Consider the following 27,906-nt stretch of genomic DNA (forward strand, 5'->3'; position numbering starts at 1 on the left):
TAAAACAAGGAGGTGAGCATAATTTGTGCTTACTTTAATTAATACATTATTCATTTACATCTCCTCAGCCTTCTGCTTAATGTTTATAGCTTTAAACATATTACTAGACATCCAGTTCAGAATTCTCAGACTGAAAAGAAAAATCTAATTTAGATTTTGTGCCTCTTCCTTACACTTTAAATCATAGGTGTCAAACTCTGGCCCGCGGGCCAAATTTGGCCCGCAGCCTAATTACATTTGGCCCGCGAAGCCATAACAAATTACTATTAGAGCTGGCCTACTGGTATTATACAGCTAATATATATATTGTTTAGTATTAAGCTTTGCTAGTTCCATATTCAGTTTTCCAGCAAAACTTATTTGAGTCCATAAGAAAATATTCATTCTTATATCTGGAGGAAGATTTTTTTTTCAATAAATATTAATGTTAGCCCGCGACTTTGTTCCAGTTTTGAATTTTGGCCCACTGTGTATTTGAGTTTGACACCCCTGCTTTAAATCATCTTGGCAAGCTCAAGCACATTCAGATTTTATGATATCATGGGTGTAAGTCAGTTACACAGTTCCCTTGTATCATGCTTTGATGAAGAGTCGCTCTGGTCTGATTAAAAGCTCGGTATAGCCATCTATCATATTCCAAATACCTGGAGTTGTATTCACAAAATAACCTAAGGCTAAAAGTAGCTCATAACTTGCTTAGGTAGAAGAAAATATAATGGGTGTGTAACTCTGAGTGTTACTACTAAGTGATTCATAAAGCATTAAATAGCTCATTAGTCTGACTGAGGTTAGCAGTAGTCCAGAGGACTCAGGTGTCACTAAGATCTGCTCACAATCAGATGTAGCTGCTGCTGATCATCTGCACCCCTGCACACATATTGTTTGGTTGGTAAAATGATGATGAAAAGTTGCACTTTTGCAGTAAGAATATAGTGACAGATCATGACAAATTAAAACACTGTTCTCACACAGGGGATGGTGGTTTTCTCAACCCTCTTTGACTTTACCTTGATGCAGTTACAGAAATTTCTCGACAGTAACAGTATTGTTTAGATTTATAAACCTCCATAATAGCAACTGATATGCGATCAAAACACATGCTTTACTTTTTTTAAAAAGGTTAACCAATATTGATTGATTAACTAATTACAGGAATCTGTATACACAATATTTCAGCTTTCAGGGGCTCAAATATCGGCAGTTACCACTCAAAGCTGGTAACAGGTCTGCTGATTCCATACATCCTGCATCAAGTTTGCGAAAAGGTTTTAAAAAGAAAACTGCCATACAGAGAGACTACCAGTGGTAAGATAAGACCCTTTGTGGATATGACCCGTGGTCTTTACAGACAGTAAGAATGATGTCTACATTAGCTCATCCTTAATCAACTAAACTAAAAATTGAGCTACATTCTCGTTTAATCAAAGATTTCTAATCAGTGCTTCTCCACTTTGATAAGACAGAGAAGCGAGACTGTTGAAAATCAACTCTCTTAAACTTGGTGCTGAATTACGTGTAGGTGGTCTAATCATCTAAGCTCCCCATCAGGACTCATCCTCACTAACTTTTTCCCCCTTGTGACTTCACTTGACTCAGTGACACACACACACACACACACACACACACACACACACACACACACACACACACACACACACACACACACACACACACACATACACCTAGGTATACACAGCCCACATTTGTATTGCTGCTGACCAAAGAAGACAAATCAGAAAAGCCTCAGGGCTCGGCCTATGCGACCAAAGAGATGAGGTCATCCGACAGAACCTCATTTTCCCTCAAATTGCACCTCTGATCAGTGCGGTGTTTCCTGCAACAATTACACTCACCCTCATTAGCAAATAGTGTGGAGAAGAAAAAAAGGACCACTTGGTTTATGAAGAGCAGGATGTTTAGTCCAGAGAGGATTGCTGTGTTTTTCTACCCCCCCTTCATCTACCATCATGTCTTGAGGCTTCTTCTCAACATCACCTTTTGATTAGTGAATTCTGGTTTCTAAATCTTGCGCTTGAAGTCTGAACACGAGAGCGCTTACTTAATGTGAAGTCCATGATTTGACATTTCTTACAAGAAGTCAGTCTGAGTAAATGACAAATGCACAGACTTATTTCAAAAAGAATTGAAAAGAACAGTCCCTTTAGGAATGTATTTTTAGACATGAAAGCAAAACTTTTTAAAGTACCGTATTTAAGTTATTAGCTATTTTCAGTCTCACAAAGGCTGAATCACCTTTCCTTTTAGTTGTTTTCCTTCGATATGGGGCACTTGAGGAAAACATGCTGCAGACATTTTACATCCAATTAGGAGAGTCACATTTCTCTTTAATAGAGAAACACAGATACACACATAAACACACACAGACAGTCTCTTTTAAAAGACAGCATACACCTGGCATCTTGAAGGTCAGATACAGGACAACTGTAGTACCAAGTGTTTATTAGAAGTGGTTCTAGAAATGGCAAAGTTGGTCTATCTGGTTAGTTTAAACCATATTAAGTATAGATATTTGCAGTCCCCATTGGATGACTACTGATGGCTTTGGGGTCCCTTTCTCTATCAGTAGTCACAGTTTGTCCCCATTGAGCATTTATTTTAATTTATTGGTTGGAAACAGCATACAGTTTACAACATGTTTGTTGTAAACAAACTACAACAAACACAATGACATGACTTTTCATCAAGCTCCTTGATTAGACTGTTTGTTACATTTTTCCAATCTTTGCTTTATGAGCACCGACACGCAAAGTATCAAAGGTATCATCCCACTCATTTCTTGGGTATCTTGAATCTTGCTCACTCCTTGTTTGCAGAAATATATTGGATCTGGGCTGAGTGCAAGGTGATTTCTTAAGATGGACACTTTGGCAGTGTAGGACCTTGATTCATCCCCAGAACACGGGGGCCCTCCAAAAGCTGGAAACTGTTATAATTCATTCATGCTGCTCTAGGCCAAACGGCTCCCACTTGAGTCAGTATGATCTACGAGTGACCATGAGCCCCAGACACATGTAAATGCACACCACTAATTGGTCCAGCAACAGACAAGGCTTTTAAATCAGCAGTTATAGCACCTGTTAGTTCAAACAAGATGGGATAGAGATTGTTATATGATTTGTTTCAATATTTCTTGATTTCAGATATGTTATATGGTTTTATTCGCTTGGCTTGTAACTTTGTTTTGTTTTGTTTTTCCTCTCAGTTTGCTCTTTTTGGTGATGTTAGTACATTATTTTTCAAATAATGATAATGGTTACCAGGTTAATGTACTTTTTAAATCCAGTGTAAGCAAACATTTATGACTATTTAAAAGGAGAACGTGCAATAAAATAATGACTATGAAAGGATAAGTAGTTGTGCCTATTTTACTCCAGAGACATCTAGTGATGTTTGCATGCTAACTAGCTAGCACCAGCCCCTATACCCTCACAAGATACAATGTTGTACGTCAAGATGAGATAGTGAGTCACTGTAGTGTACAATCTACCCTAACTCCAATATGGGAGGAAGTAGAAATAGGGCCCAGAGGTTGCATTTTTCTCAATGCTGATGAAGGACAGGCAGTTAACTAAAAACAAAACAAACAAACAAAAAAAAAACCCAGTTATGGCTGAAGCTGTTTGAAAGCAGTCATTGAACGGCAGAATTAAGGGTAGAGTCAACTGGCTAGAGTTTCTTTTTGGCCTAGCAACCATTATTCTTCCTCTCATACTGCTTATGTCCCGTCCCCAAGGCCTCAAACTATGCCGAGGACTGAGGGCCTGGTACCCTCAGCAAGCCAGGATTTTCTAGCATATCTGGGATAATGACTGGATTCCATATGTTACTGCCAAACAACAACTGACCCTCCTAGATTAAAAATTCTATGTCTTTATATAATAGTAGTTACAATAATTGCATAGGAGATCAAAACAGTTCTCAGATCAGCACCACTTGTTAGGTTTCATTTTGAAACATCCAGATGAAATGGGTAAAGAACTTATAATATAAAATAATGAAAAAAAAAAAGTTGCACATGCAATGCCAAATATATGCTCATCAGTTTAACTGGCAATTTTATATTGGTTGTAGTTAGAATAAATGGTTGTCTGTCTCAGTTATCCCTGTAATAGACTGGTGAGCTGTCTAGGGTATGCCCCACCTCTCGCCTATGTCGTCAACACAGTGAGAGTTTATCAACTGTCAGCCATTGATGAAGGTAGTGGATAGACTACTCACCTAAGACCACGAGTTAAACACACCCTTGACCCTCTGCAGTTTCCATACAGACCAAGTGGGAGTGGATGATGAAATCATCTACATGCTGCAGAGAGCTTACTCCCATCTAGATAGTAATGGCTGCATGGTGAGGATCACCTTCTTCCCTTCTTTGATTTCTCAAGTCCAACACGATTCAGCTGCTGCTACTGAGAGAGAAGCTAAAGGAAATGCTACTAAACACATCCATTGGATCACCAATATGATGTTGTAGTTCAGTACAGGAGTTCCACAGGGGACTACATTGTCTCAATTACTGTTCACTTTGTACACTGCAGAGTTTTAATTCAACTCCCGGTCATGCCACATCCAGAAATACTCTGACGTGGCATGCAGTGGTTGGATATATTAGTGATGGGCAGGAGGAGTACAGAGTACTAGTGGATGATTTTCTGAAGTGGTCAGAGCAGAAAAATCTACTTCTGAATGTAAATAAGACCAGAGAAATGGTGATCAACCCCAGAAGCAAGAGGAAAGCTCTTTGTCCTGTCTCTGCATTGATGCGGTGGAGGAACACAAGTACCCGGGCGTCCACACATCGACAACAGGCTGAATTGGAAGACAGAGGAAAAAAGGGGATGAGCAACATTTATTTTCTGACAGAAGGAAAGAAGCTGACATCATTCAGTGTGTGGCAGCAAAATGGAGAGATTTTCTATCACTCATTTGTGGTGAGCGCAGATTTTGACACTTTTGAAGCTGTGGTGGAGAGGAGACGCGCAACAAACTGTTATCCATCATGGATAATCCTATCTACTTTCTACACCATATTGCACCATACTGACTATTGAAGCTCTCTATCAGTAAAAGATTTGCATTAGATTCTTGCCAGCAAAGACTTTATGTAGGGATTTAGACCTTGCATTAAAGCACGAGGCTGTACTCTACAGGAGGCTGTACAGAAACATGTTGACAATAAATTGCGAGCAAGGAAGTCCAGCTGATGCAACAGATTTTACATTTAACGGCTTATCAGATTCAGAAATGCCATACAGTCATCTTTCTTCTTCATCTTCTTTAGCTGATACCTTTGGGGTTTGCCACAGTGGATCAACTTGGTGGACAACTTTTTTGTCTTCTTTCAGTTCTATCTTTACCATTGTCTGTCCAATATATTTAATATCCCTTCTCTCCACATTTCTCGGCCTTATCTCAAAACTGTTCAACCTGAGCTGTCCCTCTGATGTATTCATTTCTAATCTTGTCCATTCTGGTTCTCCCAATGGAAACCTTAGCATCTTCAACTCTGCCACCTCCAGCTTGGCCTCCTGTCTCATTGTCAATGCCACTGTTTCCAAATCATACATCATAGCAAAACTCACTACCATCTTGTAAACTTCCCCCTTTACTCTTCCTTTTATCCCTCTGTCATAAATCACCCCTGGTACTTGTGTCCATCCATTTCATCCTGCCTGAACATTCTTTACCTGCACTGTGCACCTTCCATTGCTTTGAATGACTGACCCCGCGTACTTAAACTTAACTACCTTCACTATGACTGCTCCTTGCATGTTCAGTGTTACCCTTGTCTCCCTCTCATTTATATAGCCATTGTAAAAATAAATGTAGGCATTGTCAGGTTTTATTTATCAGGATATAGTAAAGAAAAATCTATTGGTGCTTATTAAATTCTAAAAGTCTGTAAAGCAGTTCAAATGATGCACAATAGACCAGTTAATTTCATTATTTAGAAGAAGAAGTTTGTGAAAAGAAATTCAAATAAAAGTACACCTTATAATTCAGTACCTTGTAAAATCAAATTTAGCATCATTAACTTGAGGTTATCGCTTTCTGTATGACTTTGCCAATCTCTCATATTGTTGTGGTGAAGTTTTAGCCCATTAGTCTCTACAGTGATCTGTTATTTCATTAAGTTTTATTGATGCATAGCTCTGTTAAGGTCCTACCTCAGCATTTCAATCTGGTTGAGGTCTGGCCTTTGACTGCCATGCCTTGATTTCTTTTTTCACCCATTCTGTTGTAGATTTACTGGTGTGCTTGGGATCATTGCCCTGTAGCATGACACACTTGGGCCAAGCTTTAGTTGTTGGACTAACTACGTCAAGTTGGATCCAACTCAACTCGTTGGCTCTAAGATACCCAGATCCCATGGCTGAAAAACCAGTCCAAATCCCCACCTTTCCACCTTTCTGACATTTGACATGAGATTTTTGTGGTGATATGCTGTGTTTGTTTTTTTGTTTTTATTTCTTGCCAAATGTGGTGCTGTGCATTATGGCCAAATACCGCCCCTTTTGCTAGTCTGCTAGTGGTTTCTTCAGATGAATGACCTGAAATGCATCCAAACTTTCAAAACCTCTGCTTTTATATACATGCACACACTTTCTCATAATCAGGCAATCAAGTGTATTTGATTAGCAGGACCTGGCTCCTTCTCACTTCCTGATTCCTGTGGAAGCAATAAGGGTGTACTTAGTTTTTCACAGAACTGCATTAGTACTAGTGTTTCGTCCTGGCAGCTGTCCACCTCTTCAGATCATTGTCTTTTTCCTGTCTTCATCTGGTTCCTTTTGTTCTTCAGCACAATGTATTTTGTGAACTCTATATCCTCAGCTCAGAATCGTTCATTCAATTTTGCAAGGCAGCATCTAGAGCTGATAAAACAGCTTTGACATTCAAAATATTTTTGCTTTCCTCATTGCTGCTCTATTGGTCATATCTTACAGCATTGCAGCATCGCAGTGTCAAGAATGTTCTCTTGACATAATTTGACCCACAATGTACAAGCCTGTCAAACATAATATGCTTTCAGTTATCTTCAGTGTCAAAACTGAAAATGTTAATTGTCACATCAAAATTGGGTGGGAATAGATCAAATACTGGACCTCCGCTAAGGAAAATATTAACATATTTTTGTAGTGATCTTGTGCAGGCTTCCACGCTCATCAATGAAAAAATAGAAACTCTCATCATTTGTTTAGATGACGTTGTCCTAGCAATGCTCTTTGATGTCCAAAGTTTGTATTCACTTGCAGAAACGGCTAATGTAACCCATACTGTACCTGCAGACAAACAGGGTTAAATGCTCCAGACTGAAGTGATCTGAAAGAACAAGACAGAAGATGTGGTTTTCATTGGTTTTGGAGCTGTTATAATAAGTTTAAATCTAGTGAATGTGTTTGAATAAGTAATAAAAAGAGACAAATGAAGTCACTTATTTTGTAGACCTTTTTAATGCCCATAGTATTTTAAGTAATTAGACAGACTGTAAGCACTGTTGCCTCACAGCAAAAAGGTCCTGGATTCAATTCCACTTCCCGAGTCTGGCCTTTCTGTGCGGTTTGCATGTTCTCTCCATGCTTGAAAGGGGAAAATGGCTTCCTCTGACAGTCCAAAGTCATGCATGGTGTTGGGTTATATGGTAATCCTAATTGGTGATATTGATCATAGATGTCATAGGCAGATAGTCAGTCCAAGTGATTTGGCAACATAGCATAGCAAATCTTGGTGTTTCAAGTTCACATATTCTGTTTTCTAAGTTATACAACTAAGAATACAAAGGATAATTACAATAGGCATTATCCATTCAAGAATACATTTACATTACTGTATTTAAAGACACAGAAATTATTCAGTGATAATGAGCACAGAGGTTTTTTTTTTTTTTTTTTTAACTAGAATTAGTTTGAAGATGCACATTAAATTAATTTTGGTATAATTCTGAAAATAAACACCAATAAACCATGCAGCCATGCAATAAACACTTTGTAAAGTAACTTCTAGAGCAATGAGCATGGGTCTAGTGTGGGTATTTGAGAATATCATTGTCTTTTTTCCTCATCTTCAAAGAACCAGTATTATTCAGTATCAGTTAATGCTGCTAAAAATACAACCAAAGTCACCAGTGCCACATGGTAAGTGCTTTATTGTTGAAGTAGTGTTAGTGTTCAAGTAGTTGAGGTGAAGACTAGTATAAAGTTTGAGACACTTGTGTAAACATTCACATGTCGTTCAAAGCAGCCAAAACTGAAAATGCATAACCTTAAGAAAATTACCCATAGAGAGCAAAACAGGTTTTTGGCTTTACCAGCCTGGCTACTTATGGAAAGGAACTTTATGGCATCTCAACACTGACTTCATTTTTCAGAAAACATTGCACCTTGTTAGAGCAAAGGAGAAGGCGAGGAGGAGGAGAAGTCTTCTGTTACTCACTTTGTTTTTACAAGCACCTTTGCTTGGTGAAACAAACCTGGCTTAAAACATAAGCTGGCAAAGGCTTGACAACTCTGAATAAGTTTCCTGTTGGTGCGTTGTCAGAACAAACGGTTTCTGCCTCAAACAATTCAAATGTCCAAATGGCTTGTCATAGTCAAATGGATATGCCATGTTTCAGTCAGTCATGTGGTCCCAACAGGTAAACTTAGTCCTACTTTGCAAGCTGACACCACTTTTGTGTTCATTCAAATTGTTTTTATCCTTTTCTATGCAAATGACACATCGGTTGACTGGTACGCTGATCAGGTGCCTCCCACATGCTTGTGCTTGCTCCCTGACACATGTTGAAGCCTTGTTGTTTGCCAGTGGTGCTGTCAGGGTGGTGGGGGGGATGTGATACACAAATACAAGAAGAAAAATGCAAATGAAATTGCAAATGCAGTTGTCTTTGCATATTTATGTTCAGATGCAAATTACAATTACAACCTCTGATGTGTCTTAGATGCATTTGCATTTAAGACACACCAGACAATTATTAAACAAAGTTTAATAATTTTGTTTATGTAGATGCTCATTTTGATAAACAAACATTGTTTTTGGCATTTCATGGATGTAATTTAGGCTCATTTGCATGTCCCATAAAGGTACAGGTGAAATGAGGGAAAAAAAATCTATGTGCATTACTTATCAACCACTTTTATCATCCCAGTCTTTCAGTGCATATGATCAGAAATGTAAGTGCATGTAAGATGGGCAAAAATATTTGGTTCTGTCTCTCAGAATTCCTTTAATTGGAGTTACGCAAACTATTAATCTGTATAGTTACTGTTTGGGCTGGCTGCGCAAGTTAATTACTCAAGCTCTGTCTTTAGTACCATGTCAGCATTCTGTTTGATCACTTTACTGATTAATTACAGCACTGGCTGCCAGTGCACAAGAGACAATGTTTTCTCTGTCACGACTATGCTGTTTTAATTATTAAAAGAGCTCTGTAACAGGTGTCCCTACTTTCCAAAAATGTTTAGAATCTAGCTTGATGCCAATTATAGGCGCAATGGTGCCCAAATCAGGGTTGGATATGCCCTTGGGTTTGAAGTCATTACCAGGGATTGAAGCCAGGAGAGACAAAAAAAAAAGATTATGTTAAAAAGGTTCTAATTTATTCAAATAGGGTGCCACAAACCATAATTCTTCTTGTAATAAGGAAACATTTGACCTGCGTTAAGTATTTTTTGCTGAGATCTGTCTCTTTGTGAGACAGGCAGTTGATTTGTCTTACAAAGAGCTATACATGTTTTTTCTAATACTTAATTCCCATGCTTATTCTCAGTGCTTAACATTTTTGGAAAGCAAAGCCACTTTTGGTTGCTCCCTTGGAGTTTCCACCAGGTAGCTCCATGTGACTGCTTTCGCAGCTTTTTTTATGCTGGATGCCCTTCCTGATACAACCCTCAAGAATTCATGTCTATTCCTTGAACTGAACTAGAGCTCTTTCACTTGTTAGGCAAATACGTAAACCGCTACACTATGGAGTCAGATTTTTTTAAAGCTTAGGACTAGCATATTTAATTACTTATACTGTTTACATGAAATGGCCTAAGATCCTTTTTAGAATAATTTCTAGGAAGTTGTATATCACTTAATGAGTCTGAGATCTCGGATATGAAGTCTCTTGTGTGGTAGGTTAATGCCTCACTGGATTTACTCAGGATTTTTAATTAAGCTTTCTACTTTCTGTTGAATGTTTTAGGTGTATAGATAAAGAAAATCCTTTCAATGCCACTGTTGTTTGAAATAACAGACACTGAACAATTGTTTCCCAGCTCTGTTGTGACTACGGCTATCCTGTTGCTCTTCACTCATATGGGAAAAAATCAGTTGTCTGTTTTGGGGAGGATCAGACTCCTGCAACCTAGCAGAGAATAATGAAGGGTAATGGTCAGATATTTATTGCTGTTCCAGAGAACAAGCACTCGCAGGACACTGAGGAAGATGATATCCAATGCCACCCAAAGACCGTAACAAATGACTCAGTATTTCTGAGCATCAAAGAAGCTGAGTGCAATGTGGCGGCTGACCTGCGAGGTCGCTGGACTCCATGACATCAGACACAGCATTATGTCATGGTCAACCTCAGCCCCGGAGTGCTAATTAACACCAGACAGAGGAATTATGGACAAAGCTCAGGGCATTACCATTCATCACTGAGCAGCTTAGTTTGTTTATTTGCAGATGTAGACGAGAGAATAATAACAGATTGTGTAGATTAGAGGAAAGAAAACCCAAGGGATATATAAATTAACAAATATAATGGTAGGCAAACTTTGTCGTCTGCTACACCGCTGCTGATTAGACTGCAGCGCTACAATGTTTCCCATGTGACTTAGCACTCCTTAAAGTGGACCTATTATGCTTATCTATATTTTGTTTTTAATACTTATAAAGTATTGTGCAAAAATCTTGAGCTTCCACTCATTTCTTCATATTTTACCAGGAAAGTATAATATATAATAGAAATATAGTATATAAGGCAAAAACAGAGTTTTTATAACTCTGACAAGCTTGAAAATCAATATTTAGCATGGTCACCCCATTCTTCAACAAAGCCCGAACTCTCTTAGGCATCTTGTTGTAAAATCTTTAAGTATTTGTCAGGTATAGTTTTCCTGGTATTTCAAGGACATCCAAAGATGTATCTTTGGGTACTTGCTGCCTTTTGTTTTGCTCTCTATAAAGATGATTCCACACCGCTTCAAAATGTTGAGACTCTGGTGAGGCCAGAGTCTGAACGGTTCCACTTCCATTTTTCTATTCAGATAAGCTTTTATTGCAATGGCAGGATTTTGGGGACCAGTTAAGCCATTTCCAGTAATGCTTTTCTGATGGTATTGTATAGCAGATCAAAATATAACAATACCTTTTTGCATTATAATGTTATTAATTTTGACAGGATCCCTAATGGCCCTGGCTGAAATGCTGCCCCAAGCAATGACAGAGCCTCCACCATGTTTTACTGATTGTAACTGACACTCGCATTTCTCCTAACCTTTGCTGCACATATGGCTATTTAAATTAAAATAAAATAATCAACATTCTTCACTCTATGGCCTATTCTCTGTCCAGTTCTTGTGTAATTTGGCACACCTCAGCCTTTTGTCCGTGTTTCTCTTCCTTAGAAATGGCTTCTCGACAGTCCCCCATCCACTAAGGTCATTTCTGATGAGGCTTTGGCAAACAGTAGATGGATCAACTGCAGGGCCAGATGCATCTCTTAGGTCCTGAGTCAGGTCTTTGGTGGATTTTTCCTATTTCTTAATGTCTTGACTTTCAGATACTGTTCGTGTGCTGTAGATAGTTTTTTTTAGGCCTGCCACTGCTTCTTTTGTCCTCCACTTTTTCAGTTTCTTCAATTTTTCAGAGCACAGCACACACCAATCTAAAATAGACCCAATTTTCAGTGAATAGCTCTTTTGAAAGCATTTTGTTTGTGCAAAATCGACCGCTTTATACCTATCAAACAATATTATCTTTGTAATCTTTGAAGAAATTTCAACAATTTAAATGCTTTTGTGACAGACAAGTAACAAAGTCCTAAGGATACAATTTAAAATGCATTCTTTAGGTTGCTGGTTCTTTGTCTGTTTTGTCTTTTGTCTTTGAGTTAGGTGCCTTCTTTATGCTTGATATAGTCAGCTGCAAAAAAAAACAATACTATATCAATACTATCACAGTGGTGTACGCTCATGTTAAAAATGGTGAATATTTTGAAATAATAAACAGTATGTGCATGTAATACTTGTGAGTATTACTTGCACCAAAAGCTTAGGCTGCAGACTACTCAGACAGTTCTTCCTGCTTTATATGATTGCTCTGTATGAGGCCAAAGAGAGGGGATATCTTTAATATGATCCTCTCAGGCACAAATAAAACCTTTTGTTTACATAAGACAACGAATCACAGCAAAATTTGTTTAAAGGCAGGATGGCCTTAAAGGGGGAGTAGCAAAAATAACTTGTTTCACAAAGTAAAATAGCCAAACTAGGTTCTGCACTAAAGGTCCAATATAAGATAAAAATTAATTATTTTAAATTGCAAATCAAGCAAGGCACTCAAGTGAAGCCCAAAGAAAAAAAAATAAAGTTGGAAATTAGCATAATAGGTCCACTTTAATGTGTCATCAAAGTTTATGAGATTGAGAGGCCCAGGGCAGCGGCTTAAAAGCTTGTACATAAAAGAGACAATGTTTGCTTTGCTGCCTTTAAATTGCTCACCAAAGAGAATTGGAGAGCTGAAGAAAGAAGGAGAAAGAAATGGGGAAAAACAGATGTAACTGATTCGTGGAAGAGCTTTCTCTAAACAGTGAACAACAAGTCCTCCCTGTGCTTTTACACATGAATTAATGTAGATTCCAGACGTATTTTAAGTCCATCTGAGACACCCCGACTCACCGGTGTGGTGGAATTTCGTAGGGGTGTGAGAATCTTGTTGTAATGGGCATTCCAATGCAGCAACATTACCACTATTTCCCAACAATCAATCAGAGTTGTTTATGAAGAGAAGAGGCTACCAGACCTTGCATATGCGGTTGTTATTGTGTGTATAAGGTATGTGTTCCTGTGCATTTTTACATTTGTATTAAACATACAGGAACATCGTGAGGCCAGGTAATAAACAAATCTAAAATTATGTTTTTCTTCCTTCAAATATCAGCCATCTATTCTTACTGTTGTCCAAACTAAATTCTGTCCAAGGCCAGCCCAAGAAGCTGAGTATGCATTTTTTCCTCTCTTTTTCAACAGATAACCAAATCAGATCTACAGTAGAGCCCCAAACCATGAGAAGTTTTCTCAAGCTGTATGTCATGTAGGACTCCCTGAGGGGGAGCTGACATGTTGTGGAGGGATGAGCACCCGACTGCAAAAAAAAAGCTGAGATGTAGAATTAAAATAGCAAAAAGGTGAGTTGTTCATTTTTAGGACTTTGTATCACAAATTCCAACAAGAGAACGCCCACAAAATTCTCATAAAAGTCTATAAGAAATCAAATCCAAGAAACACACAAGAAAACACAAAAGGTAAGCAAGTGGGCAGAACAGAGTAAAATGCATCAATCAATCAATCAATCAAGAACATGGCTTTTTATACTACAAACACTGAGGGGTAATGAGGAGAGTGGAAACAACTGGTTTATATGAAACAGGTGAAGACCCAGAAGACAAACATATAACAAAATAAAACAGAATGTAATAGATCCTAAAGAATGAGAAAACCAAATATAACCAAAAAAACAAACTATGAATAAAACATAACACCAAATAATGTACAAGAATTTAGTCCAAGACTCAAAACTCTAGGTCCACAACCCAGGATCATGAATAGAGCATAACACTGCCAAGGTTTGGGATTTAGCTCACTATTGGTCTGGCTACTTTAAAAAGTAAATGGTACGGTTGTTAGCAAGATCAACAAAAGTTATGGCTGTAAACCTGCTGGTCAGTTTTGGGGGGTTTTTTTTGTTCATGTTCTTCCTGTACCTGCTTGGTTTTCTCTGCATCTCCAGTGAAAGGTATGTTAGGTTCGCTAGTGATTCTCAATGAGACAATGAAGCGAACCCAAAAGTCTATCTGTCTGAATCTGTTAGGTTTCTGATTAACCAGTGAGCTGTTTCCGTTCAAGGTTTACACTGCCTTTCCCTATGTCGGTAATGGTTAAAGAAAAAAATAAAAAATGTATTTCTGTAACCATAAAAGCAGCCACACAGGAGTGAATCATTAAAACATTTTATTTGGTAATACATGAACTTTCTGCTCTCACTAGCAAACTGAGTCATCTCTGTGATGTAAAGGTGAGATTGAGTCATGCACAAACCATCTCAAACAGTGAGACCTGTTGATATTTTGCAGCATACTGATAAAGATATCTAAAAAAAGAATAGTAATAAACATAACCTAATGTTTTCCCCATGTTTAATAAAGCACATAGCAATGCAGTGCTGTCATGTTTTTTCCTCTTCTGCTCTTCATCATTACTAAACCCAGCTAATATTTATACATATATTGGTTTGTCTTTGCAGTAAATTTACACATTTCCAAGTAATTGTGGTTTTGCACTTTTTTAAACTGTAAAACTGTGTATATGTCAAACGAATTCTATAGCTAGGTCTTTTCCAGCTCGACATTGTTATTATTGGGTAGACAACTAAAGAAACCTTGCTGTATTTTTACTTGCACTAGAATATGTTTTAAGTGTTTAATTTACTTCATAAAAACAAACAAACAAGAAAACAATTTTGATATTTATGCAAAGGCATTTTGCATGTAAAAAGATAACTGGGGGTGCACATAACCCTCTTATATTTTAAAGCAGTATTTAATGTTGGTCACCTTGTTCTAGATTTCTTTCTGAACTGTGTTAACCTCTGCTTAAACTGCATCTTAAAGCAGTTACAGGCATACAAAATATAATATTACTTAATTATATGCTGAACAGACAATTACATGACAAGTTTTTGAGGACTTGTTTTGTTTTTAAAAGTCTTCATTCTTTCTTAGTGTATTTGTTTATGGCTGAATTTTGAGGTCCTGGGCAGTGCCTGACTCACTGACATTGACATTGCACATGTGGATCTTCTGACGACAGGCACATGTACTACTTTCCATCAGAACAAGTTCAGCCCAAATTAAAAAGGGAGGTGGATGACGTTGTGTGACAAAACAAGAGGGCGTTCCCCTCTGTCTTCCACACATTCTCAACTAATCAGGAACTGCCCTGCCTGGAGACACAGTGTCCACTGAATAACAGCATGCAGTGACAAGGTCACCAAATTAAGTAAAGCTGGAATCAAGAATCTGAAGCCTTTTATAATCCATGACTAACAAGATTAGAAGGTCTCCACTCAGCATACAGGTCACTGGAAGAATTATTTGGAGCTGTGGACACAGAGAGACACTCAAATTTCATAACCTTTACCCTAAAATGAAACATCCATCTTAGTTAACTGTGCTGCAATTGCAAGATTTGTGGTTTGATCTTAAGCCTAGGACAGAGTGTCTTTGAGGTACCGCTAATGTTCCTGATGAGCAGACCGAAGCCTTGCAGCTACAGTACCAATAGAAAAGACAGTCTGTGCTTGGCATAAAACTTATACCAGATGATGCTCCTTGTCTTGTCCTAAGAAAATTTATCACGCAGATGTAATTAATTTCTTAAAACATACACTCAACAAAAAATAAGTGTTAAAAGAATTTGAATTTTTAGGCCGTGGGTGTTTTTTTTCTTTGAGAATAACACCCTATCCTAGCTGTCCCTTGGCTTATGACTCTTGGGATAGTTACAAAAAGTAAGAACAGTAACAAATTTGCACGCATTAATTCTTTGTATTATTAATTATAATTGATTTTTTTTTCCTTACATTTGTACCTCACCTGAGCAACTTAAACTGAGGATCGACATGAAATATGTGAGAAACTTTTTCTAAAGAACTTTTATGCAAATATGAAACACTTTGGTTGTAATTATTCATATGCTTGCAAATATAGCAGTTGATTTCTGGGAATTTGTGTTATCTTTCATCAGTGGACGTTTTTAGTTCAGAATACTCAATAACTTACTGAACTGTTAAAATCATTTATTTTACGAGCATAAAAAAAATAAATAAATAAAGGGATCTTGTAGTTCTGAGAAAACAAACAAACAAAAAAGTTTTATCTTCACTGTGATGATTTTGAAGGTGAATTAAGATTGAAGCTTTTTTTTTGTAAATCTAAACATTCAGTGCCCTCCAAACAACATAAAGCACAAGGAGACAGAAAAGAATTTGAGTCTGGAAAAAGCAGACCAATATGCAAAACAACTCTGTGTCTTTCCCAAAGAAAGGGGAGCCTCGTCTCTGAAAAGATTCCATACATGAGGTAGCGAGGAGAATGCCACACAGGCTAAAAAGACAGACTGGGGAGAGGAGAGAATACACTTTCTACCTCCCTCTCCATGCTCAGTGATCCAGCACAGTGAACACAAAAGCGACTTCAACCAGTTACCTCAATGAGAAAAAAGCCCCAAAAGTGCTCCAAATTGAAAGCACCCATATAAGAATATAACCAGTCCAAAAAAAAAACAAAAATGCAAGGTATGTCTCAGAAAACCGGCGAATAAGTTATTTGACATAAAAAAAATAAGACTGAAAACTGAATAGTAAAAAAGTTGTGAATAAGAGTGAAGTGAGTGACAAACTGACAAGACAATCTTAACTGCGGATCTTGCTCCAGTTACGCATCTCTCATTCAGACTAGACTCGACAGAGTAGACAGGCCCATTCAGAATATTTGCAAAATTATTGTTTTCACATAAGCTGAGTGTTTTTACAAGTACAAATCCTTTTCAACAGCATATGAACTATTTTGGAAAGTAGTGATGATCTGAAAATTTTTTAAATTAATCTTTTTGAAAAAGAACTGATGCCAATGAAGAGAAACAAAATTATGAAAGACGGAAAAAGGAAAATTAAAACAGGGGGAAAATAAAAGAAAACATTATTCTTGATGTTCTATTTACTTCATCATCATGCAAATGCAATATAAACAGTCCCATTTATAAGTATAGATGAATTTTCTATTGTTTATTATTAATATTATCATGATTGTTATTGTTATTAGTGAATAACAGTCTTACCCCACAATATGGTTTTTGTAGAAATCTGCATCTATATTTGTTAAAATGACATTTCTTTACACACTGAATGAAAAGTCTTAAATAAACATTCTGAACAGTAAATAGTGTCTTACCAGATGAGCAATTGTAATCAGCTCAGCCCAGATTTCTTTCCTCAAGTTCTCTATGTGACTTTTGAGAACCACACGCAATCCATGATAAATCCTGAGTGCTTTATGCTGCTTTTAGAGGAGCATAATTCTTGCAGGCTGCTCTTTTTTTTTTATCACCCAGTGTTTATCCTGGGAACACATCTTCTCTAGAGAAATTTCACACAGGACTCGTGAATAACATTTATCTTCACTGGAAGGAGACTACTCTGTAGATTTGTGCCTTTTATGAATGTTTCACTCTGAGGAAAAACGAAGCACTTAGAAATAATAATCAAACCATCAGCCAAAGATTATTTTCTGTGAACAAAGTTTGATGATTGATAATATGTGCAGTTGTATTTTGGGTTTAGATATTAGGTATGATTACGCTATATAAGATTTATCTAACTCTGTTAGAATGCATGCACTTTACTGAGCAATAAAAGATGAACTACATCATGAGTATCAGTAGAATTAGACAACTAATATCAGTGTTGAAGTTGCTGAATTTTCAGAAAGTATTCTTAATGATGCTCCTAACTATAAAAACATTTCATTATAATAATGTCTTTCTGTAGCTGCTGGAAGTAATTTAAGGATATAATTCCTTCACTGTTGCCTTCTTCAGTACCATCTGCCAACACAGTGCAGAGCAGCTGCCTGAACTCTACTTGAACAGAAGTTGATTATCTGATTAAAAGTGTTACACCCTCACTGCACGAGACTCTGGGTACTGTTGTTTGTCTGAAAAAGAAAGTCTCAAATCAGAAGTACTGAACTCCCTAGTACAACTCACAAATGTGTATCTTAAAGCAGATGACTCATAAGGTATGAGGTAATAGCATCCCACTAATTTAGAATGTCTTCATTTAGGCAGGACCTAAATAAAAAAAGACCCCCATAAAGCTATACAAAATAAGAACCATCCCATATTCAGCTTCAGCAGTTTTAACCTTAACCAGAAATTACTTCATGAATTTCTTCACAAAAAAAATTAAGCATGAGAAAAAAGTATTTCTAACTATCTCACAGATGTATCATTACATACAACTACTTTCGATACTAATGGTATTTGTTTAGAGTTTTCCTCTCCCATGAGTCTTTCTGCATTCACTTCAACAATCACTTCCTAAGCAATCTACCTCTATTAATGGGCTACATACCCCAGGTCTTTAATGTTAGAACCACCATGGGGTCATTTTGACCCTATGTCATTTTAAAAATCCTGTGACTCTGTTATATTAAAAACCCACCATCTCACATTTCTCAACTTTCCCTAAAATAAGGTTATTCATCAAACACTGAATTTTGTTGTGTGTGGGATCAAAAAAAGGAAAATTCTGACCACCTGTGCCCAGAACTGCCAAGAACGTCATTTGAACCCCATAGAAATGAATGTAAAACCATTACTCCAGCACACATATTTCAACGTGAAGACCGCTATAACATGACCCAGAGCCAGGTATGGACTGTGACAAACAAATCCTCCTTTACTGCATTTAATCATAAGTTAATCATTATTCAATCAATCATTAATCTCTAGCTCTCTTCCACTATGTGGCACCAGTTGACTGCTCATCCCAGAGCTCAGTTCTGCCAGACATTTCTTCCTGTTAAAACTGAGTTTTTCCTTCTCACTGTTGCCAAGTGTTGCACAAAAGGGGTCATTTGAATGTTTGGGTTTCCTCTCTGTTATTGGTGGGTCTTACAATTTAAAGCACCCTTGAGGACACTGTTGTTGTGATTTGGTGCTATATAAATGAATTAAAATTGAACCTAATTATGACTGGTAAAAAGAAAGAGTTGCGTGACATGATGAAAAGACGGCAAATATAGTGTGTGCAGGAGATTATGGATAAAGGAACCAATGGCAGGAGCACTAGAGGTGGATTGAAACTCTTCTGCCAGAAGTAGAGTAGTGGTAATCTTGAAGGAAGAGTAAGTGAATATGTTTGTGGCCGTGAAGATTGTATTCTATATTATATTGAAAATTGCAGATCTAATAACCTAGATTAAACTGGTAGCGACTGTCCCTAGCATGTAGAGATTAGTATTTGGAGCAGACTTTAAAGGAAATGTAGATGAAGGGAAAGGTGACAAGGAGGTGTTGTGTAGGTATGATGTTAAGAAGAAAAAAAACAGAAGGAAAGACAGTAGTGCATTTTATCAAAAGGAATGGAAAAGGCTGTAGTCTGTCGGATGATTGTGGACATCGAGAAGAGGAAGTAAGTGAAGGCAGAGACAAGAATTAAGTGATGGAAGTTGAAGAAAGAAAAATGTTGCACAGATCTCGGGACGGACTTGATGCAGACTCTGGCTTGTAGGAAGGAGCTAACAAGTGACTGAAGAAGCACAGCTGTAGTGCTTTGGGAAACTGCCAAGAAAGTATTTGGTGTGTCCTCTGGCAGAATGAAGAGGTTAGCAAAGAAAAAGTGTTTTAGTCAGGGAAATGAGGAAAGCAAATAAGAGTGGAAAGTCTGGAGAAGTGGAGGTATGCACAGGGGAGATGAAGAATAAAACTATTTGAAACACGCCCAGATCCATGTGTGTAAACTGGAGGGAGACAGGTGAAAAGTGTCTCACCTGGACAGAAGGAGAATGCAGATTATTTGGTCAACCATCCAAAGGAATGGACGGTGAATAGAGAGGTGAACAAGAGAGTGTACAGTGGGGCAAAAAAGTATTTAGTCAGCCACCGATTGTGCAAGTTCCCCCACTTAAAATGATGACAGAGGTCAGTAATTTGCACCAGAGGTACACTTCAACTGTGAGAGACAGAATGTGAAAAAAAAATCCATGAATTCACATGGTAGGATTTGTAAAGAATTTATTCGTAAATCAGGGTGGAAAATAAGTATTTGGTCACCTCAAACAAGGAAAATCTCTGGCTCTCACAGACCTGTAACGTCTTCTGTAAGAAGCTTTTCTGTCCCCCACTCGTTACCTGTATGAATGGCACCTGTTTGAACTCATCATCTGTATAAAAGACACCTGTCCACAGCCTCAAACAGTCAGACTCCAAACTCCGCCATGGCCAAGACCAAAGAGCTTTCGAAGGACACCAGGAAAAGTATTGTCGACCTGCACCAGACTGGGAAGAGTGAATCTACAATAGGCAAGCAGCTTGGTGTGAAAAAATCAACTGTGGGAGCAATCATCAGAAAATGGAAGACATACAAGACCACTGATAATCTCCCTCGATCTGGGGCTCCACACAAGATCTGCATGGAGGAATGGGCCAAAATACCAGCTACTGTGTGTGCAAACCTGGTAAAGACCTATAGTAAACGTTTGACCTCTGTTATTGCCAACAAAGGTTATGTTACAAAGTATTGAGTTGTATTTTTGTTATTGACCAAATACTTATTTTCCACCCTGATTTACGAATAAATTCTTTACAAATCCTACCATGTGGATTCATGGATTTTTTTTTCACATTCTGTCTCTTACAGTTGAAGTGTACCTCTGGTGCAAATTACTGACCTCTGTCATCGTTTTAAGTGGGGGAACTTGCACAATCGATGGCTGACTAAATACTTTTTTGCCCCACTGTATGTGGGCAGGGTGAAGTAGCTGGTCAAGAGTGTTACAGGTGATTTGTGATGGCAGCAAGAGAGAAAGAGAAGGCTTATAAAATGGTAGGAAGACCTGCTATGGTGCATAGTTTGGAGACTGTAGCACTTACAAAAAGACAGGAGACCAAGTTACAGGTGGTAGTGTGGAAGATGCTAAGACTTTAATTGGGAGTGATCCGAATAAACAGGAGTAGAAATAAGTATACAGTGGGGCAAAAAAGTATTTAGTCAGCCACCGATTGTGCAAGTTCCCCCACTTAAAATGATGACAGAGGTCAGTAATTTGCACCAGAGGTACACTTCAACTGTGAGAGACAGAATGTGAAAAAAAATCCATGAATCCACATGGTAGGATTTGTAAAGAATTTATTCGTAAATCAGGGTGGAAAATAAGTATTTGGTCAATAACAAAAATACAACTCAATACTTTGTAACATAACCTTTGTTGGCAATAACAGAGGTCAAACGTTTACTATAGGTCTTTACCAGGTTTGCACACACAGTAGCTGGTATTTTGGCCCATTCCTCCATGCAGATCTTCTCGAGAGCAGTGATGTCTTGGGGCTGTCGCCGAGCAACACGGACTTTCAACTCCCGCCACAGATTTTCTATGGGGTTGAGGTCTGGAGACTGGCTAGGCCACTCCAGGACTTTCAAATGCTTCTTACGGAGCCACTCCTTTGTTGCCCGGGCGGTGTGTTTTGGATCATTGTCATGTTGGAAGACCCAGCCTCGTTTCATCTTCAAAGTTCTCACTGATGGAAGGAGGTTTTGGCTCAAAATCTCACGATACATGGCCCCATTCATTCTGTCCTTAACACGGATCAGTCGTCCTGTCCCCTTGGCAGAAAAACAGCCCCATAGCATGATGTTTCCACCCCCATGCTTCACAGTAGGCATGGTGTTCTTGGGATGCAACTCAGTATTCTTCTTCCTCCAAACACGACGAGTTGAGTTTATACCAAAAAGTTCTACTTTGGTTTCATCTGACCACATGACATTCTCCCAATCCTCTGCTGTATCATCCATGTGCTCTCTGGCAAACTTCAGACGGGCCTGGACATGCACTGGCTTCAGCAGCGGAACACGTCTGGCACTGCGGGATTTGATTCCCTGCCGTTGTAGTGTGTTACTGATGGTGACCTTTGTTACTTTGGTCCCAGCTCTCTGCAGGTCATTCACCAGGTCCCCCCGTGTGGTTCTGGGATCTTTGCTCACCGTTCTCATGATCATTTTGACCCCACGGGATGAGATCTTGCGTGGAGCCCCAGATCGAGGGAGATTATCAGTGGTCTTGTATGTCTTCCATTTTCTGATGATTGCTCACACAGTTGGTTTTTTCACACCAAGCTGCTTGCCTATTGTAGATTCACTCTTCCCAGTCTGGTGCAGGTCTACAATACTTTTCCTGGTGTCCTTCGAAAGCTCTTTGGTCTTGGCCATGGCGGAGTTTGGAGTCTGACTGTTTGAGGCTGTGGACAGGTGTCTTTTATACAGATGATGAGTTCAAACAGGTGCCATTCATACAGGTAACGAGTGGGGGACAGAAAAGCTTCTTACAGAAGACGTTACAGGTCTGTGAGAGCCAGAGATCTTCCTTGTTTGAGGTGACCAAATACTTATTTTCCACCCTGATTTACGAATAAATTCTTTACAAATCCTACCATGTGAATTCATGGATTTTTTTTTCACATTCTGTCTCTCACAGTTGAAGTGTACCTCTGGTGCAAATTACTGACCTCTGTCATCATTTTAAGTGGGGGAACTTGCACAATCGGTGGCTGACTAAATACTTTTTTGCCCCACTGTATAAGGGACAGGTCAGGTTGAATAGTTTGGAGACAAAGTTAGAGGCAAGGTTAAGAAGGTTTGGGTGTGCCGAGGAAGGCTATTGAACTGCAAGGCTGGGGAAATAAAACAACCTCAGTGGAGGTTAATGGATGTACTGAACTTGGATATGGTTAATTTAACTGAAGAGGATGCTAGGGTGAGATGGAGGCAGATGATCTGCTATGGCAGCTACCGAAGGAAGTAGCCAAAAGAAGAAGAAGAAGGAGCAACTATTTCCTCCGGCTTTATTTAGACACGCATTCCAACTAAACCACTTTTTGAGAAAAATGTATCATACCTGTCATACCTGCAGAGCTATTTACCGACTTAATGAAGCCTAATATGCTTAGTCACATTCTCAGGATGAGACCACACAGATTCCTCTTAATAGATAGTTGCTGCCAAGCTACCCGATTGCTTCAGTTATGTTTTCCAGTCGTAATGCTAATCCCACAATCCTCTAAATACATGTTTAAAAAATGGGGATGGCTTCAATATTAAGTCACGTTAGTAACTAGACAAAGAGAATTTGTCTTTCTTTCTCTGCCATGGCAGTCTCATATTTCTAATTTATTCAGAGTGACTGGTCAAACACCCCCCAAAAAGAAAGAAATGTCACAGTTACACAGAAAATAACCTAACATTAAAACTCGCCTGGGTTTTATTACTATAATAAAAAATGTGAGTAGTGGGATGGCCTGTGCCTTTCAGCACTCAGCTCAAAGATCTTTTTTTCCCCACTGGACTAATCTGTCATACTTATCACTTTTCTTGTTTTGAAACATCAGGACCACCTCATCATCACTTAATGTCGACTATACTTTTTTAAATAGTGTTTATTGTTGCAAAATTGCAAATCTTTCAGTGTGTATATACATTACATATAAAAGTTTTCATTAACACAGGTTCAAGAAACTCAGATAGGAACAAATCAGGAATTACGACACAACAAAACTTAAGCTAGATATAAAAACACAACAGGAAGTAACAAAAAAGAATCTTAAAGACATGTAAGCTTAATAAAGGATGGGGAACACAGGTGAAACATGCTAACCAAAGCAGGTAATAAATGGTAAATGGTCTGTATTTGTATAGCGCTTTTACTAGTCCCTAAGGACCCCAAAGCGCTTTACATATCCAGTCATCCACCCATTCACACACACATTCACACACTGGTGATGGCAAGCTACATTGTAGCCACAGCCACCCTGGGGCGCACTGACAGAGGTGAATAGAATAGAATTCACCCTCATAAACTGGAACAGAAACTGGATAACTCTAACACAGAGAGAAGACTGAGGAGAGCCAGAGCAAAGAGCTAAGCACTGAGGAATTACAACTGACTTGACACAAGAGGATAAAAGAGGAAAACACAGACAGGACTAGACCAGACATGGGAGCATAATTGACTCAAGGAATACAAAATAAACTTTAACCCAAAACAGAACTAGATGTGAAACTAAACCTTAGAATATCAATATACAAGGAAACCAGGAAATACTGAAAGTAAACACCGGGTCCTAAACCCAGATATCCGAAGGCTGTCTTTCCAAATGTTGAACCTGGGAAGGACCAGGTGATTTTTTTTATTATGATATGATATGTGAAACCTTAGAAATGAATGAGTGTGTACTTTCTTTTTACCGTGACTTTACATGCAATGATTGTGTCAGTCGAATGGGTGTGAATCTAACACTGCAGTTTAACCATGACCTCTATAAAGTGAGCCAACAAACAAAAGAAATTCTCATAACTCAACAATATGCCTTTAATTTTGGATCACACCATTCTGTTTAAGAAAATATTTTGCTTTGTTTTCATCAAAATATCTCAGTAACCTTGGAATCTGTCAAAACATTTTGGGTGCATCAAGTTTACCTGACAGTGTTCGATTCCATCAGAATATAGGTCTGAAATATTCCACTGTTCCAGATTAGTTGGTGTTTTGTTAAACAAAGGAGGGTTTGACTCTGAGCAGAACTCAGTACTCCACCTCGTCGGCATTACATAAAGCGTGAGCCTGGACTTGGCATAGTGCGCCTGTGACAACGCTCTATGAGAACATGACTGAGCAATGCAAAACCCATGACCCCTTTTACACTTGTACCCCACATCATCCTGTCACCACCTCTGTGTCTCATTCTCTCTGTTTTTCAGTTTTTAGTCTTCTCCTCCCTTCTGTCCTTCCTTTTCTCCTCCTAAACAGCTTATTGTGTGTCACTGGTTTTGGATGTAATGCTCTTTGCAACATTGTGCGGAAAAATAAAACAAGATCTTTGGTACTATCAGCGAGACTAATACCAGTAGTAAAAAGTAGCCCTGAAAGTAATGGCCAAAACTGTTAAAATAGTACTAGTAATGCAGGAATCTTTAAAAGGTAAATTAGTGGTAGTAGTTTTAAGAGTACTAGTAATTGCAACAGTTAAAGAAGGTGACTGCAAATGTAGCCTCGTAGCTGCAGATGTAATGTTACTATAAGTGTAGTGGTTCTTGTTCAATATGATAACCACAACTCTTGTTGTTTCTGCATCTGGCTTCCTCTCGCTCTCATGCCTGCTAAGACTTGCAGCTTTGCAAGTCCAGCCGGTACACCTTGTACCATAACACAATCATATCCACCTCCTATTTGTTTTGTGTCTCACTCTCCAGCTTACATCCTATCACAAAAAGTCCTGTCACTTATTTAATCACACATCAAAGGCCTTTCTGCTTGGATCATATCATATGAAAATATCACTGCTGTCACTGCTTCTGTTATTGTTAAGAGTAATGGCAAGCTTGTCTGCCCTCTTTGCATATTTTAGGTGGAGCATAGCCCCAGGTAAAAGCATTATAGAAAGTTAATTCTGTCAGTAGTCAACCATACACTTGTAAGTACCACTCTAAACATGTGCAATATTCAGTACAGAACAGACATAAAAGAGCCACAAGCAAAACTGAAAAGCAAGGCAGTCTGCAGACCTAACAGTGTGTCAGCCTTTAGACACACAGGGCCAAATTATGATGGCAGGCCTAATCGGTTAGAGCATTTCCAAAACAGTGGGTACCAGGAAGCACAATGAGTGAAATGGGGTCATTTGATCCTAAAAGAGAAGAAATGCAAGTGATTAGCTTACACTTACACACTTATTGATACCAGATTTGATAAATTTTCCATGTAGTTCTGATTTGTTACTGCTGATTTCTTGTTTATTTCTCATTGATTCTTTGTGGGAAAAAAGTAGAACAGAAAAGGCTCGAATGTAGTGCAGGTGTACAAAAGTTCTCCTGGTGTGAGTTTAACATTTGTTTTTGCGATGTGTACCTGTCAGAAAAAAATCACAGCATTAATCATTATTAACATTGTTTTTATAAAGATACTTAAAATATAAACACAAAATATATGATGGATTAGACAAACTGGATCAGGTTCTCTGCCCAGTTTGCATCCCATGTAGACTGCCCATCAGAGAATGCATGTAAATGTGTGATTTCATTCACTAGTATAATGAATTCATAAGGATGAATGCTAATGATTTGGATAGACTGGACTATTTGGAAGAAACACTCAGTTCCCATCCACTCTTGTAACCCGATCGTCAGAGACTGAAGAGCAATGTCATCTCCAACCAGGGCCTCAGCTCAGCTGACTTCCCCGCATACCACACCACTTGGTGACAGACCAATCATTGTCTCTCAACCACTGCAGCCAAGGATTCTTTGGGGATTGAATAAACGCAGGTGAGCTACTGCTCTGACAGGGAACTGAAATATTCCTATATTGTATAAACATTACATCACCTACCCTATAAGCTGTAACTGGCAATTGTCCACAAGTTATCAAAGCTTTGTTGCTCGTTCCCTATATTGCCTCTGGTTCTTTGACTGAACACAAAGGGTAAATTCTACTGGATCAGTTTTTGTTACAACGATGCATGAAAGCTTTAAAAGTGTGCAAGCTTTTGCTGAATAACAAAAACAGACTTTGGACAACTGGGACTGAATTTATGTCACCTATGTCATTATTAGTAAATGGAGACTCACTAAATGTGATCGTCACTAAATTCCCAAGTGGAATAAAAAAACACTCCACCACTTGTTATATGTAAAATTGTATTTATTTAAATTTTTACTTTTTAATTATTTTACTTGCATTTTTAATCACTTTTATATTTAAATATATTTAAATGTTCATTTGCTATTTATCTAGGGATTGAGAGTAACGCAATTTCTATTCTCTGTATGTCCTGTACATGTGGCAGAATCGACAAATAAAGTTGACTTTGACTTTGACTTTGACTTTAATGGCTGTTTCTAAAACTGTTTTTATTTTTTTTCACTTGTTATTACATATTCTTTATATTAATAGGTATTAATAAACCCCTGAGCTGCCCTCTTATGTATTTAATATATTGAATTAACGCTAAGAGAAATTCAGCACCAGAACTATACTAAGTTTAAGGACAGACAAATATTAGTAACATCAGCAGGATAGTTTCTATTTCAGACCAAGACATTTTCTTTTATTACCTCTTGGCACTTTTAAAACATTCCACTTATTTTATCTGTCTTCCCCTCATCCATAAAATCTGATAAAACAACCAGACTTAAACAGTTTTTAAGCATCTGCTAATATTTATTTTTCTGTTTTAAGTCTCACATTGCTCAGTTCTTCCTTGAAGGGCTCTCTTTATTATAAACCAGGTGTTTATTGGTTTAAGAAGATATGTGGGGAAAGACAAGACACAGCAGAAGACAAGTTTCAAAACAAAAGGTCATAAATCTGTGAAGGCATTTCTATAATATGTTCCCCTCCCAGACAGAAGGAGTTAACACAGGCACGCATCTGTGATGTTTTGTTTTTTTACACTGTCATGCGATACTTTCTTAAAACAGTGTTATGGCTATGCTTTTATTTATACCAAAGGATATGTGAGAAAATATCTTAAAATACATTATCGTGAGAAGATGACCAATTAGGCTGTTGTCCACAAAAATAATCATCTGTTGTTCCTCTTCACTATAACTTTGTTTGATCAGGTTTCACTAAAAGAAAACTAAAGAACCTATCAACTCCTATAAGCTGTGATTCATATGTTGCAAAAAAGTTGCTATCATGTTCATCTTTCTGTGAAATGAATGAATTCCTGAATTGCCTTGAATCTGATCTTTATGCAGTGTGCACTGGATCTTCTGTATTGTGTCAAAAACAACGCATTATCATAATTTGACACCCTAGGAATGTGAATGAGATGGTTTAAAGAAATGAGA

The sequence above is a fragment of the Mchenga conophoros genome, linkage group LG2, assembly GCF_057382185.1.
Source record: "Mchenga conophoros isolate Kocher_MC1m ecotype Shallow Benthic linkage group LG2, M_conophoros_male_GT1.1, whole genome shotgun sequence".
Classification (NCBI taxonomy): domain Eukaryota; kingdom Metazoa; phylum Chordata; class Actinopteri; order Cichliformes; family Cichlidae; genus Mchenga; species Mchenga conophoros.